General features: G+C 41.2%; 1 protein-coding gene across 2 annotated transcripts in view; it reads right to left on the reverse strand.

Annotated features, from left to right (window-relative positions):
* LOC126340742 (uncharacterized) overlaps positions 1-17,323 on the reverse strand; it is a 1,108,193-nt gene that overhangs the window by 553,077 nt on the left and 537,793 nt on the right. Inside the window, exon 1 of one of the 2 annotated variants that reach the window (XM_050001719.1) lies at positions 9,136-9,218. The exons of the other annotated variant lie outside the window; for it this stretch is intronic. The gene's annotated coding sequence lies outside the window, so the exon portion shown is untranslated. Of the gene's footprint in view, positions 1-9,135; positions 9,219-17,323 lie in introns of those variants that run through there. 2 annotated transcript variants of the gene reach the window in all.

Raw genomic sequence — 17,323 nt, forward strand, 5'->3', positions numbered from 1 at the left:
GCCAGTCATGACAAAACTCTACCATCTGGTGAGCAAGATGTATGAGACAGGCGAAATACCCTGAGACTTCAAGAAGAATATAATAATTCCAATCCCAAAGAAAGCAGGTGTTGACAGATGTGAAAATTACCGAACTATCAGTTTAATAAGTCACAGCTACAAAATACTAACGCGAATTCTTTACAGACGAATGGAAAAACTGGTAGAAGCGGACCTCGGGGAAGATCAGTTTGGATTCCGTAGAAATGATGGAACACGTGAGGCAATACTGACCTTACGCCTTATCTTAGAAGAAAGCTTAAGCAAAGGCAAACCTACGATTCTAGCATTTGTAGACATAGAGAAAGCTTTTGACAATGTTGACTGGAATACTCTCTTTCAAATTCTGAAGGTGGCAGGTGTAAAATACAGGGAGCGAAAGGCTATTTACAATTTGTACAGAAACCAGATGGCAGTTATAAGAGTCGAGGGACATGAAAGGGAAGCAGTGGTTGGGAAGGGAGTGAGGCAGGGTTGTAGTCTCTCCCCAATGTTATTCAATCTGTATATTGAGCAAGCAGTGAAGGAAACAAAAGAAAAATTCGGAGTAGGTATTAAAATCCATGGAGAAGAAATAAAAATGTTGAGGTTCGCTGATGACATCGTAATTCTGTCAGAGACAGCAAAGGACTTGGAAGAGCAGTTGAACGGAATGGATAGTGTTTTGAAAGGAGGATATCAGATGAACATAAACAAAAGCATTCGAGGATAATGGAATGTAGTCGAATTAAGTCGGGTGATGCTGAGGGAATTAGATTAGGAAATGAGACACTTAAAGTAGTAAAGGAGTTTTGCTATTTGGGAGCAAAATAACTGATGATGGTCGAAGTCGAGAGGATATAAAATGTAGACTGGCAATGGCAAGGAAAGCGTTTCTGAAGAAGAGAAATTTGTTAACATCGAGTATAGATGTAAGTGTCAGGAAGTCATTTCTGAAAGTATTTGTATAGAGTGTAGCCATGTATGGAAGTGAAACATGGGCGATAAATAGTTAGGACAAGAAGAGAATATAAGCTTTCGAAATGTGGTGCTACAGAAGAATGCTGAAGATTAGATGGGTAGATCACATAACTAATGAGGAAGTATTGAATAGGATTGGGGAGAAGAGGAGCTTGTGGCACAACTTGACAAGAAGAAGGGACCGGTTGGTAGGACATGTTCTGAGGTATCAAGGGATCACCAGTTTAGTATTGGAGGGCAGCGTGGAGGGTAAAAATCGTAGAGGGAGACCAAGAGATGACTACACTAAGCAGATTCAGAAGGATGTGGGTTGCAGTGGGTACTGGGAGATGAAGAAGCTTGCACAGGATAGAGTAGCATGGAGAGCTGCATCAAACCAGTCTCAGGACTGAAGACCACAACAACAATGTTTGTTGCATTTGTTCGGGCGGACGTCCATATGACACCCATTCAAGTTCATCGTTGATTCATTAACTCAATTTTTTATACATAGGCCAACTAATGCTCTGACCGAACACGCTGTGCTACCGTGCCGGCGCTTCCTGGTAAAAATGGCCACGCACAGGTATGTATATGTGACGACCGAAATTATTTTGCTATTTTCTTAATAACGTTTGAGAAGTACGCGCTATTGCTTACACATTTTGCTGTCGGCATGGATTACTACGATTGTACGAAGTTTGCAGTAAATCCGCGTTCCAAACGTCGTGGCCTCCCCTTGTTAGTTATACCTGTAGAATGTACGAAGTATCTGCTGAGAGTTTCAGATACGGCATTAAAGAACGGTTGACAAGAATAGGTGAAAAGCATACAGTACAAGACAAATGGGTAGCTTTAAGGTTTGAAATAGTGAAGGCAGCAGAGGATCAAATAGGTAAAAAAACAAGGACTCTTAGAAATCCGGGGATGAGACAAGAGATATTGAATTTAACTGAGAAAAGGAGAAAATATAAAAGGACAGCAAGTGAAACAGGCGAAAGAAAATGCAAACGTTTAAAAAATTAGATTGACAAGAAGTGTAAAATGGGTAAGAAGGAAAGGCCAGAGGACAAATGTAACTATTTAGAGGCATATTTCACTCGGTGAAAGGTACATACCACCTACAGAGAAATTGAACAGCTCTTTGGAGAAAAGTGAAGCAAAGCTGAAACTTGGAAGGAATATACAGGGTGTTTCAAAAGTGATGGTCAATATTTAGAGATATGACAAAAACGATCGTTCTAGACAACAAAAAAAAAGTAAACGGGCTCTTAAGAGCAATGAGCAGTTCCTGATCTTCGATACCACGAAACAAATCTCTTCTACTGCAAGCTCTTTACTTTCCCTATTTTGGGAAGTGGTAGTACGGACCAAATCAAGAGAAAAATGTCCCGTTAACATGTGCTCTAAAATGCATACCTTAACAGCTATGAGCACCTGTTCATCTTCGGTATTTTGGAACACAACTCTTCTAATGAACAAGTGTTCATAATTTTTAAGGTATGCATTTAGAGCACACGTTTACTGGACATTTTTTTCTTGTTTTGGTCCTTACTACCACATACCAAAACGTAGAAAGCAGAGAGCAAGCAGTAGAAGAGATTTGTTTCACAATATTGAAGATCAAAAATATCTCTTAGCTCTTAAGGTATGCAATTTAGAGCCCATGTTTACTTCTCTTTTTTCTTTCGAATGGTCTTTCCTGTCATATCCCTGAATATTGACCATCACTTTTGAAACACCCTGTATAGAGGGTCTATACAAGGGAAATGTTACTGAAAGCAGTATTATGCATAGGAAAGTGGACTTAGATAAAATGAGATGGGAGACATGATACTAAGAGAAGAACTTGACAGAGCCCTGACAGATCTAAGTGGAAACAAGGCCCCAGGAGTAAACGGTATTCTATCAGAACTTCTGAAAGTCTTGGGAGAGACAGCCATGATAAAACTCTTCGACCTGGTGTGCAAGATGTATGAGACAAACTTCAAGAACACTGTAGTAACTCTAATTCCAAAGAAAGCAGTTGCTGACATGTACGAGTATTACCAAACAATCAGTTTAATAAGCCATGGTTGCAAAATACTAACACGAATTGTATACAGAAGAATGGAAAAACTGCTAGAAGCCGACCTCGGGGAAGATCAGTTTAGATCTCGGAGAAGTGTGGGAATATGCGAGACAATACTGACTCTAAGATTTATCTTAGAAGATAGGTTATGAAAAGAAAAGCATACGTTTATAGCATCTGTAGATTTGGAGAAAGCTATTAACAATGTTGACTGGAACACTCTCTTTGAAATCCTGAAGGGAGCAGAGGTAAAATACAGTGAGTGAAACGCTATTTGTACATAAACCAGACCGCAGTTACAAGAGTCGAGGGGCATGAAAGGGAATCAGTAATTGAGAAGGGAGTGAGACAGGGTTGTAGCCTATCCCCAATCTCACTCAAGCTGTACTTTGAATAAACAGTAAAAGAAATCAAAGAAAGGTTTTTAGTAGGAATTAAATTCTGGAAAAAGAAATAAAAACTTTGAGATTTGCCGATGACAATGTAATTCAGTCAGAGACAACAAAGGACTTGGAAGAGCTGTTGAACGGAATGGACATTGTCTTGAAAGGAAGATGTAAGACGAAAATCAACAAAAGCAAAACAAGATTAGGAAACGAGACACTTAAAGTGGTAAATGAGTTTCGCTATTTGGGCAGCAACATAACTGATAATGGCCGAAGTAGAGAGGATATAAAATGTAGACTGGCAATAGCAAGAAAAGAATTTTAGAAGAAGACAAATTTATTAACATCCAATGTAGATTTAATTGTTAGGAAATCTTTTCTGAAAGTATTTGTCTGGAGTGTAGCCATGTATGGAAGTGAAACATGGACGATAAACAGTTTTGACAAGAAGAGAATAGAAATGTGGTGCTAGAGAAGAACGTTGAAGATTAAATGGGTAGATCACATAACTAATGTGGAGGTACTGAATCACATTGGGGAGACAAGAAATTTGTGGCACAACTTGACCTAAAGAAGGGATTGGTCGATAGGATACATTCTGAGACATCAAGGGATCGCCAATTTAGTGTTGCAGGGAAGAGTGGGAACGTAAAAATCGTAGAGGGAGACGAAGAGGTGAATACAGTTGGCAGATTCAGAAGGATGTAGTCTGCAGTAGCTATTCGCAGATGAAGAGACTCGCACAGAATAGAGCAGCATGGAGAGCTGCATCAAACAAGTCTTCGGAGGGAAGTCTGCAACAACTGGTGCTTTACAAGCAAGTGTTCATAATCCGTCAGTCCGAAAAGTTTCGAGACTCGGTTAGTAAAAATTAGAGGAGAGTTGAGATGGTAATCATAATGCTTTAGGTGTTCCACTCAGTCTTGCTCCGCTCGAGTACAAAACATCAGGACGCTCATACAACAACATGAGAGGTCAGAAAAAACCGTCTTAGATGTTATCCAACTGGCACAGAGATTCGATTCGATGTCGGTTGAGTCACCAGATCGCTGACCCTTCAGGCGAATTTCTGCACTTCGTCGTTTTTGTGGTAGGTTCGTCTTGATAGCACCAAATGTCGTCACCCGTAATAGTTTTCCGCGTTTTGTCCCTCCCGTTTTAGTGGTAGCATTGTGTTGTGTGAGGAGGAGATACTTCTACTAGAATGTGCTGGGACGTGTTTTTCGATCGCGATATTCATGTTGACGTTTGCCGGGATTCCATTACTAACAAGCGAATATGGAATCTGTCGGTTCAGAAGAGCTATACTAAGCGCCATGGAAGATCCCAAGTCCTACCCAACTAGCGGCCGAGAGGACGTTTGTTCCTTCGATCGTGTGAGAGGGTGCAGCTATATCAAATGCCTTGAGGCACTTATTGGACTTCTTTGCAGCACGACAAGTATCCACACGGACAGTGTGACTACGTAAGTCACGACCACTTTTTGCTGCGGCTTTCCTTGACACGGCAGAAGACGGAGGCGTCTCAACCGTGGTGCGCCCAACGACAGCAGTTACAGCGCGCCGTCTTTTCAGACGAGTACCAGTTCTCTGCAGAACAGCTGAATGGACGTCTGCGTACGTGTGTAGGTCCCGAAGGCAACAAGTGTTGCCAGGACGCATTCGTCGTCGTCATATGGTCTCAGTTCCACGTGTAACTGTATGGGCTGTCATTGTCTTAACAACACGACCACCGCTGCTTGGCGTAGCCGGTAGTTTGGAAAACAGCGGCTATACTTCCGATGTGTTATGTTCAGTGGAAGTGCCTTATCTCGAGATCCACATGATGTTATTTTTCAACAGGATCGTATGAGACCGTATGTGTTCGTTGCTGTCTTGACATATCTCAGTACACAGGGTGTTCGACTGACTGTTGCCTTGGCACGCATGTTCACCAGGTCTCTTGCCCACTGAAAACATCTGGTTATAGGTTACCGTGAGACTGGCATTCCGCCACTCGCCAGCCGCCGTGACTGGTGAACTCCTACACTGAACTGAAGCAGCATCAAGTGGCGTACCTCTAACTGTCATCCAAGCAGTATTGGTAGAACACATTTCAACTAGCAACGACAAAAAAAGTCTCAGAATGTAGGTTGTTATTTACAATGTGCCTAACATTTGTATGTTTTTCTCGGCGTCGTTAACTGATGGTGTGTTTTAGAATTCCAGCCGATTTAATGATATTTTTCCAAACACTATTTCGACGTCATATACATTGCGCTCAAGAATGGAATCGAGGCATCGGGTGGGACCCTGACAACATACGTACCTTCAATATTGCATTCAGTTATAATGCGACATCGGTATGCACGTTCCAAAACACCGCGCATAAAAATGAGATTTTTCCGGAGCTCATACCTCGGATTCTATTGGTAACAGAAAGGTTGGTTCAAGTGTTTTGGATAGACCATGGGCTAGAGACCATTTATATACTGTACAGGGTCAAAGTTTGAATATAACACACTTCCTCCAGATTTGTCAAATGCAGTAAATACGTTGGTTATTTTTGCATTATATGTACTCTATGGTGCGCCTCAATGGGCTTATGGAGGCATCATTTAGTTCATGATCGGTTCCTGAGAAAACCCAAAAAATATGTTTATTCTACAGGCATTTATCTAGAAGTGCCATCTTCCGTTCTCAAAAGTCTTTATCTGTTATCGGTTTCTGGGTGCTGAGGAAGACAGACTGCGGCAGCTGGTGCCCCACGTTTCAGTCAGGGTCTTTTAAAACAGGGGAATATTAGCCTTTTTTGTGCTCCCGTAGGAGCACTTTTCCGATGGTTTGCTATTACTTGAAGATAGCTTCCAGAATTCACGTCTGAGGAGTGGTCTATTTGCTACAGCGTTTAAACTAAGTAGATGACCATTATTAAAGGGACTTTTAATAGACCTTTCATTTAAACTTCCCTATACTTTACACATTAAAATGGTAATGGTTTCACACTGATATTAAATTAATTACTGTTCTGAGTTCACGGAAATTAGGACAACAAAACTATTGTGCTACATTCGACAAAACTTGCTTTTGAAGGACTTAGAAATTTTCGAGTCATTAGGAGATCGAACGAAATATTTTTGACGAATATTAACACAGGTTATCTTCCAAAAGAAGTGTTATGAGTAGGCTGATGGCTGAGGCTTCCCATATTGCAAGCTCAGGCGACTGTTTTTGCTGGCTTCTGGTTTGCATTACACTCAAAAGTAGTGGCGTGCAGAGACGTCTGGAAAGAGTGACAGCTGGATCGGAAATCCAGTACGTACAATGAATCATGTTAATTTGCTGGAGAACCGAGCAGGGAAACGGAAATTGCACATTTCCATTACTGGACTGGTACTGGCGTTAACCCATACAAATGAAATAAGTGCCGGCTGCGGTGGTCTAGTGGTCTAGCGGTTCTAGGCGCTTCAGTCCGGAACCGCGCGACCGCTACGGTCGCAGGTGCGAATCCTGCCTCGGCCATGGATGTGTGTGATGTCCTTAGGTTAGTTAGGTTTAAGTAGTTCTAAGTTCTAGGGGACTGATGACCACAGATGTTGAGTCCCATAGTGCTCAGAGCCATTTGAACCATGAACTAAGCGCTGCAACATTGTAACAAGAACGGTAGGTGGGAAGAATATTGGATCCCATCGAAAGGATGCATTTAATAAGAGAGAAATGTATTGTGCATTTTTAGAGCAATGGGGTAGGACTACCGGCTAACTGAAAAGTGTGTTATTTTTAAATAAATCGAGAGCACAAGAACTTCAACAACGTAGGAACTTCAGCGTATATAGGAGAAATTACGCACCTTTTAAGGAACGAAGAGCTTTTAATGATGTAGGTGTTAACGACAGATGAATTCCCTATGGTTTGTCGATAGCAATGTTTGCTATACAATAGCCTCAACTACAAATTTGTTTCTATTGCCATCTCGTACTTATACAGAACTAAAATGTTATATTCAGGACATTCAGTAAGATATCTCGCCGATGTATCTATATTCACTGCACGCTGCTAACAAAGTCTAGAATAATTATCGACGTAATCTCTCCGGCAGTTTTGGCCTAGTCTAACACACTGACTATATTCAATTTTGTCCTCGCTCGGTCCATTGTTATAAACCTTCAAACTAAGTAACACAACTTATTTATGGATGTTATCTATAGTTAAACCTGTAGTCAAGAACTATTCATGTACAGAGTAAATATGAACCATAACTTTCTGTGAGAAATACGCTGTTTCGTAACTTTAAAGTTTCCGGTGTCACCTTGTTCTCCACTAAGCACAAAGAATGACATACTTCACTAAGTGCTTCAGTACATTTTGTTCGGTGGAAGAGACATATAAAACATTTATGTCCTACAGTAGAGTCAACAACAGACGTTCCCTGACAGATGGCCGCCTTATGGTCAGCTTTGAACTGCGAAACGCGAACGGCGGCAGAAGAAACAAAATAATTGTCATCTATAGAGCCGCGACAACAGTGAGGCGTTGCCATAGAGACGTATACAAAATCGCGTTAAGTGATTGGTTGACGTGGGCGCGCGAAGTCGCTGCCTCAAGCTCACTGCGTCTGTCAGGGAACTTCTTTCGCCGACTCTATTACAGATCCAGGTTTTCTACAGTAAAATACAATCAGTGATTGAATCACAGATGAACTAGAAACTACACACTGACCATTTATTGACACTACTGTTTGCAAAGTGTACAATGACAGAAAAAAATTCAAACAGTCCCCAAATAATTACGGTGTGTATCACTGGTCATATGCTTTGTGGAGGTTACTAGCTCATAAACCCAAAAATTAATTTTGGTAATTTCCAAGAATGATTGCCTATCAATGTCCAAACGATACATATCGAACGTGCGATCCTAAATCAATCATGTGACTCTGGTGGCGGGCGTTATGAGTATGTTTACGGTGGTCACTGCAGCAATGACAAAAGAAGACCGTCACAAAAATACTTGTAATTACAAAGGAGATGGCTTACCTTACTCGTCGTCGGTGTTGTCGTCATGTGAAAGGCCATGTGATGTGTAAGCTATGGGAACAATTCTCTTCTTGCCCTTAATTCGCGGAGGTATGTAACTTAAGAGAACGACGGAAAACACATAAGAATGACGATCACAAACAATTGATCATAACGCTCGCCACCAGAGTCGCATGATCGATATGTATCGTTTGGGCGCCGCGACTTCAATAGGCAATCATTCTTGGAAATTACCTTGATTTTGGTAAAAGACAACTCCCTCTTATTGAAATATCAAGTATATGCGCCCAATTTATTTTTTAAGTCTGTTTTTTTCTGAAACACCTAGGTAAATTTGCTTTATTGTGAACTGTTAATTATTGCAACATAGAAGACTATTATTAGATAAAAGTAACGTGTGATTTAATTACATTATTCGGTTAACTTCTTTACCTTTCCTTACTCGACCTCAGACCCGATTGTTTCGGAAGCAGAGTCTCGGAGTGATTTGAAGCAAAATAATTCAGTTTATTTCTTTCTGTCAACGAATATTGCTCCTCCTTACACACACACACACACACACACACACACACACACTCTGAATCTTTATTTGCCGCATTATTTCAGTGAATTTAATTTCCGTGAGAAATCCCGGTTTCCCAGGTCACCCAGTCAGGTCGTCATGGTAACAGTGCAGCTCTTCCACATACCTGTTATGAGTAAAGTGGTCGCCGTCTGCAGACGGAGCGACGGCTGCTGCTCGCCCGTCCCTGCTACTGGCGCACAAAGCGGCTGTCCGCGTCCCCTCCTACACAGCGCTACCGAACCACTGGACACAATTAAGCACACTCACAGCCAGACAGCCAGGCCAGCGCGCCATCCGCTGCCGACGCTCGAAGCTCCCGGGATGACCCAAAAAGTCGATACCGTTTGGGGAACCCCCCGGGGTTGGCTCGGTCAGGCTTCCCAACACACCTTTCCCTCTCCTTCCGCCCTGCGATACCTTTCACAGCCTACGGCTGAGTACAGAGCAGCCGGAGACTGCGTTGTGCTCTCTGTCTGTCTGGCTTGTTTGCAGTCAGTACGAACTTTACGATTATTCATGGTTTTGGAACAGTCACTACATTCACTTTCTCCTGCTACTCTGTGATTACTGATTTTTTTTTCGCTCACGCCCATGATGGCTGTCATTTATTGTCCTTACTTACCCTAGTCACTGTATGAAGCCTCATAACGTCACACTTGCAAGAGGTAAAAATTTCAAGTACCTGGGATTAGTAATATCAGAGAACGGATCAGTTGAAGCAGACGTCTCGAAGAATAAACTCTGGTTGGAAAAAGTTGCGTATGCTTTCAGAGGTTCTGTGTAATTCGAAAACACCCATAAAAACCAAAGGCAAAATTTATAAAACGGCTGTAAGGCCATTGTTATTGTCTGACAGTGAAGAATAAGCATCAAGAAAGCACCATACATGGGGACGAGGAATAACATTGAAATACAAACAGCGAGATGAATTCTGAGGTGCAGTCCAAGCATTCTGTGACGGTATAGTTAAATTTGCAAAAGTTATTACCTCAACACATAAAATATGAGCGTAAAGGGAATTAAATTTCAAATAGTTTCATGAAACTCAATCCAAGCTGGCGAACTTGTCCTAAAAATTTCGAAAAGTTGCAAAAAACTGTTTTTCTTAAATAAAAATATATAGCCCCGAGTGAGAAATGTTAAACGAGAAAGTATTAGGGCTTAAAAAGATCTATTGACTCCTTTTTTATACGTATGGACTGCTTTCTTACGCTGCGCGATAAATAGAAAAAAAGTTAAACATCGGATTCTCTTTAACTCGTTAACATTCACGTTCCCATTCTTGCAATTTACTGTAAGTAGATCGGCGGTACGTCGAAAACGTAACTTGTTTGAAAAAAAAAAAAAAACAATCAATTATTTTTCGAGATATATCGATTACAAAAAACAGACGCTCTCGCTAATTTGCTAGATCCTATCAGAGGATAGCTCCTTTAGCAATGGTTCTAGGCTTATTTTCCTGGAAGAGAGTTGTGCGATCATACTATTAAATAATTTTTACGATTTTATTAGTTGTAGGGATCAAGAAATGACTACGAAAAACTTGCGCTTTCCAGTGAGACCGCCCGCCGCTTCCCCCGGCTCCGCCGCCACTCGACCTGGCGCACACCGTGTTTTCACGCCTCACTTTATTATTCAGTTACTAATAGTAAAATTCGATTACACAGACTCTGCGTAGTTGAAAAAGGCGAGGACGAAGGACAATGACTCGTCAAACTTAGCAGTGAACACTGTTTACATTTTTCTATTGTCCGTCTCGATTGATGATGCCATTCCTTTTTCAGACTGAGCATGAGGAAACAGAGACTGTGTTTTATTATTTTGTGAGCAAAATCGTGAAGATGACATTATGTGCACACCAGTTAACGCTAGGTGGTACCTACCGTCTACATGCATTTAAGATATGAAGGTGGGCCAACTCGGACGAAACTCGAAACTACAGTTAAATACGAAAACATTATGTCGGTTGTTTTATTCAAAAAATTTAAATAAGTTTTTTATATCTACACCTTCCGCGTAACGCAAAATGTTTCTATCTTTTTAATGTCCAAGTACTTTTCTGGGACGACGGTTCAATCCCGTCTCCGGCCATCCTGATTTAGGTTTTCCGTGATTTCCGTAAATGGTTTCAGACAAATGCTGGGATGGTTCCTTTGAAAGGGCACGGCCGATTTCCTTCCCAATCCTTCCCTAACCCGAGCTTGCGCTCCGTCTCTAATGACCTCGTTGTCGACGGGACGTTAAACACTAACCACCACCACCACTTTTCTGGGGACTATTCCGTCTTCTGTGGGTCTCAATTTCTGGAAAATCACTGTATGGTTTCGAATATTAATGTTGTAGTCTAACAATTTTCTTTAGTGTGTATCTTTGTTGTAGTTCCTCACTTTGCTACGGTTCATTCTATAGCATGCAAGTACCAAAACCTATCAGTGTCATGGAAGAGAGAAAAAGCTTCGTCGTTTTGGGTGGATTATGAAAACCAAATTTCTCCCAATTTCACATGTCAAGGCACATGAGATGATGAAGTGCAGTTCCTGATTAGTACATGGTGCGTCTACATTAAGCACTGAAGTCCGGATCTCTCTGAGGCGTGTCCTGAACGGAGAGTAGGATACATTGTCCTTCGTGATCCGTCTGTTGGAAATGGATCAAATTTATGCTTTTAGAAGGAATACATATCGATTGGTAGGACATGTTCTGAGGCATCAAGCGATCACAAATTTAGCATTGGAGGGCAGCGTGCAGGGTAAAAATCGTAGAGGGACACCAAGAGATGGATACACTGAGCAGATTCAGAAGGATGTAGGCTGTAGTTGGTACTGGGAGATGAAGAAGCTTGCACAGGATAGAGTAGCATCGGGAGCTGCATCAAACCAGTCTCAGGACTGAACACCACAACAACAACAACATATCGAAAATCAATGTCTACATGTATCTGAAGTTTGTTACTTGCTATACTGTTGTCCCATTTATTACAGCTTTGGACTTTATTTTGTTTTCTCCATAAGATGTCAGCATCTTTTGTGTAATTTCAACATTGCGGTGGGCCAGTAACCCAACTTAGTTTTGCGTAACAATTTCACATAATCTTTAATTGTGACCAGTTTGCGTTCAGTTTCAAACCATTGCCTGCATCTCTAATATTTGACTGCAACAAAGTTCCAAAGGAACATTTGAAAGACTTGTTCAGACACCATATCAACGTAACGAATGAATTCGTTATTGGGCCAGAATTTGTCTTCTTCGGTTTCTTTTCTTTTCTGATGACAACCTTATTACAGTCCTGAAGTGTGATATCTCTTTATCGAAACCTTGTAAAACTGTGAAATATAAAATCTAGGCGATAAAAAGAAACTTGTGCCAGGACTCTAGATATCGACTCTCACAAACACAAAATACTCAACAGTAGTCTTCGCGCTGAAATGCATTCTTTTTTTGTTGCGCATTATCTACATGCAGAGATGCAGTCAGCATGAGTTCACCCAATGAACGCAGAATCATTTAGGACGTCATTGGGTGCCGTCACATTTACGATAGCAGTTCTGCCACTTGATCCGTTCAAGTTCCAGAAACATCAGCGTCTCAACTAAGCTGGGCGCCCTGTCCGAGGCGTGTTTATCATGGCGAGGTTCTCGTGCAGCTCAAGATGCAAGCAAGTGACTTCATTTTAATGGTCAAGGTATGTGTATGAAAACAGTTCCCTTTGAAAGTATCATTTACAGAGGAAGAAATCGACAAGCTAATCACAGGAGGACCTTCCAGCTGTGTTTATACTTGATTTATTGCTGTTTTATTTAATTGTTGTTTTTATCTTCTTACACACAATTTGACATCAGTTTATTTGCGCTTTACATTTATATGTGCAATAAAATTTTCCATAGCTGCTACTAAAATTTAATTCGCTTTGTTTAGTAAACGTGGGATAGTCGTCTAAAAATATTGTATGTAAAATGAGTTTTTCTATTCATTCAGAATAGTGCCTCTATTAGTTCTTTCACTTATTACAATTCCTTCGCTGCTTGCATCAATATTTATTTTATGCGCAGTCAGAAAGCTTTCCGTTTATTGTTGGAATCCTTATTTCCTAACTGGTTAAAGTCAAAAGACTGTAGGGTGACAATTTTTTTGTGCCCGACAATTCTCAGAGATGAGACGGCAGTGCATGCCAAGAGAGATCTCAGGAGTAAAGACTTGAGCCAGAGTGGAGGGCAACTCATGTCATTTTTTTATGTTCTATGTTTCTTTTGTTGCTTCTATATTTTTGGTGTTGGGTACTTGCCTGTATCTGTACTACATAAAACGAAGTATCCTGGAAAGTTGTGGGTACTAGATACGTGGCTGGGGTTGCAAAAGTTATTTGGCTATGTGAGTGTCGTCTATAGGGGAACGCTAGTCGCATCAACCAACAGATCGATGTGCTGACAACATAGTTAAAATAAAACCAGGCAAGATTGTGAATGGTGATCAATTTAAATAATGTACACAATTCACGTATCTACATCTACATTTATACTCCGCAAGCCACCCAACGGTGTGTGGCGGAGTTAGTATTTAAAATAGCTAAAGTTTATTAAATGCTTTTATTTTTCTGATTCACAAGTTGACACAACAAACTGGCTTTACAAGAAGTTACGAAGAGCAGACGACCTGGATAGCGTTAGACACACATCGAAAACGTCACACTGACATACTGTGACACAAAATTAAATGGTTCAAATGGCTGAGCACTATGGGACTTAGCATCGGAGGTCATCAGTCCCCTAGACTTAGAACTACTTAAACCTAACTAACCTAACGACATCACACACATCCATGCCCGAGGCAGGATTCGAATCTGCGACCGTAGCAGTCGCGCGGTTCCGGAATGAAGCGCCTAGAACCGCTCGGCCACCAGGGCCGGCACACAAAATTAAGACAAGACAGAATTTCATATTCCTTACCTTGCTTACGTCATAAGCTTCAACGTTACAACAATATAACTTGTAATTGTACATTTTTATCCGTACTGTGCTTAACATTGGCCATTGCGTAAACTGTAATACCACAGTGTGAAATAAGTTCGTTGCAAAATTTCAGTCATTAGTGCTCGGTTACACAGTTCGCAACCAGTGCCACGACCACACAAGCTATGGGATCATAATCATGTACCTGTAATACCATAATACTGTGTATTCTAATTATTGTGATTGGTACTGTCCATTGCGTAAAGTGTAGTTTACAATGTTGAAAAGCATGTTTGGGGCACAACATGAGTGAAGAGTGTTCAGTGGATCAAGAGCATACAAATTTTAGCACTATAGACATCTAATTCGTAATACTATAATACTGTATAGTTCAATTATTTATTGCATTTAATATTGTTCACTGCGTAAAATGTAGTTTCAGGAACAAATTTGGTGCACAACATTCTGTACAAGTCGAGTGTCTACATACTGTTTGTTTACCTAAGTACTAGTGTTTCTTGCACACGCTAGACAGTTGTTTCCCGAGGATGGCCAAATAAGCCGAAAACTAGTTGGAAATAAACAAAAATCAGCGTTCTTGTTATTCAACATTAAATATGGACCTGTTCTAACACGAAGTACGGGAGAATCCCTTAAATAACATGTTGTTGTGGTCTTCAGTCCTGAGACTGGTTAGATGCAGCTCTCCATGCTACTCTATCCTGTGCAAGCTGCTTCATCTCCCAATACCTACTGCAACCTACATCCTTCTGAATCTGCTTAGTGTACTCATCTCTCGGTCTCCCTCTACGATTTTTACCCTCCACGCTGCCCTCCAATGCTAAATTTGTGATCCCTTGATGCCTCAAAACATGTCCTACCAACCGGTCCCTTCTTCTGGTCAAGTTGTGCCACAAACTTCTCTTCTCCCCAATCCTATTCAATACTTCCTCATTAGTTATGTGATCTACCCATCTAATCTTCAGCATTCTTCAGTAGCACCACATTTCGAAAGCTTCTATTCTTTTCTTGTCCAAACTATTTATCGTCCATGATTCACTTCCATAGATGGCTACACTCCATACAAATACTTTCAGAAATGACTTCCTGACACATCTATACTCGATGTTAACAAATTTCTCTTCTTCAGAAACGCTTTCCTTGCCATTGCCAGCCTAAATTTTATATCCTCTCGACTTCGACCATCATCAGTTATTTTGCTCCCCAAATAGTAAAATTCCTTTACTACTTTAAGTGTCTCATTTCCTAATCTAATTCCCTCAGCATCACCCGACTTAATTCGACTACATTCCATTATCCTCGTTTTGCTTTTGTTGATGATCATCTTATATCCTCCCTTCAAGACACTATCCATTCCGTTCAACTGCTCTTCCAAGTCCTTTGCTGTCTCTGACAGAATTACGATGTCATCAGCGAACCTCAACATTTTTATTTCTTCTCCATGGATTTTAATACCTACTCCGAATTTTTCTTTTGTTTCCTTCACTGCTTGCTCAATATACAGATTGAATAACATTGGGGAGAGACTACAACCCTGCCTCACTCCCTTCCCAACCACTGCTTCCCTTTCATGTCCCTCGACTCTTATAACTGCCATCTGGTTTCTGTACAAATTGTAAATAGCCTTTCGCTCCCTGTATTTTACCCCTGCCACCTTCAGAATTTGAAAGACAGTATTCCAGCCAACATTGTCAAAAGCTTTCTCTATGTCTACAAATGCTAGAATCGTAGGTTTGCCTTTGCTTAAGCTTTCTTCTAAGATAAGGCGTAAGGTCAGTATTGCCTCACGTGTTCCATCATTTCTACGGAATCCAAACTGATCTTCCCCGAGGTCCGCTTCTACCAGTTTTTCCATTCGTCTGTAAAGAATTCGCGTTAGTATTTTGCAGCTGTGGCTTATTAAACTGATAGTTCGGTAATTTTCACATCTGTCAGCACCTGCTTTCTTTGGGATTGGAATTATTATATTTTTCTTGAAGTCTGAGGGTATTTCGCCTGTCTCATACATCTTGCTCACCAGATGGTAGAGTTTTGTCAGGACTGGCTCTCCCAAGGCCGTCAGTAGTTCCAATGGAATGTTGTCTACTCCGGGGCCTTGTATCGACTCAGGTCTTTCAGTGCTCTGTCAAACTCTTCACGCAGTATCGTATCTCCCATTTCATCTTCATCTACATCCTCTTGCATTTCCATAATATTGTCCTCAAGTACATCGCCGTTGTATAGACCCTCTATATACTCCTTCCACCTTTCTGCTTTCTCTTCTTTGCTTAGAACTGGGTTTCCAGCTAAGCACTTTATATTCATACAAGTGGTCCTCTTTTCTACAAAGGTCTGTTTAATTTTCCTGTAGGCAGTATCTATCTTACCCCTAGTGAGATAAGCCTCTACATCCTTAAATTTGTCTTCTAGCCATCCATGCTTAGCCATTTTGCACTTCCTGACGATCTCATTTTTGAGACGTCTGTATTCCTTTTTGCCTGCTTCATTTACTGCATTTTTATATTTTGTCCTTTCATCAATTAAATTCAATATTTCTTCTGTTACCCAAGGATTTCTACTAGCCCTCGTCTTTTTACCTACTTTATCCTCTGCTGCTTTCACTACTTCATCCCTCAAAGCTACCCATTTACCAGAGGTATAAGTACAGGTTTAATTTTCTTATTTTTTGATCTGTTGAGCGAATATTTCAGGGCGGCAGTTCCCGCCGTATTCGTTACCTTTCCCCTATCGCCTATGGGCCAAATGGGTAGCTTTACCCCGAGACACGAAGCACCAGGGTACCTGCTCCTCTGCTGCTAGCCCGCTGTTTACGCGAACCCACGCTACCATCAATCGCAGAATGTGAATTGTTGTCTACCGGAAGCTAGCCTGCGTACACCAGGATGTACGATTTCAGGCAGTTTTCGAACACAGTCAGCTGTACCACTTTACTTTCACTGTTTATTTTTGTCGTTTGTGTGCGTTTACTGTTTATACTACATGAATGACTAGAGACAGGTCGTTCATATTCATAGGACATATACATTAGTATGTTCTGCAAAAATGATTATCATTTGAGCCATGTCGACCCGCGGGTTAGAGGTCGACATCGATATCGCAGCCCTACACCAGCTACCAGTAAAATGTGCCTGCGGCTTTCGTTGTCGCAATAAATCGAAGGTAATGGATCAGTGTGACTTGAGCAGACATGCCGGATGCATTGCAGTCGTATGCGCGAGCCGTACCGTCAAATCAGTAAGTAAGGAAGAGGGCGAATTATTCGCATGGGAGGATGTGATACATCCATCCGAGAAATTGCTGCTCGTGTGGGACGAGTGTTTCGTCAGTGTAACGGGCGAATGGTCC

The sequence above is a fragment of the Schistocerca gregaria genome, chromosome 1 (assembly GCF_023897955.1).
Source record: "Schistocerca gregaria isolate iqSchGreg1 chromosome 1, iqSchGreg1.2, whole genome shotgun sequence".
NCBI classification, from domain to species: domain Eukaryota; kingdom Metazoa; phylum Arthropoda; class Insecta; order Orthoptera; family Acrididae; genus Schistocerca; species Schistocerca gregaria.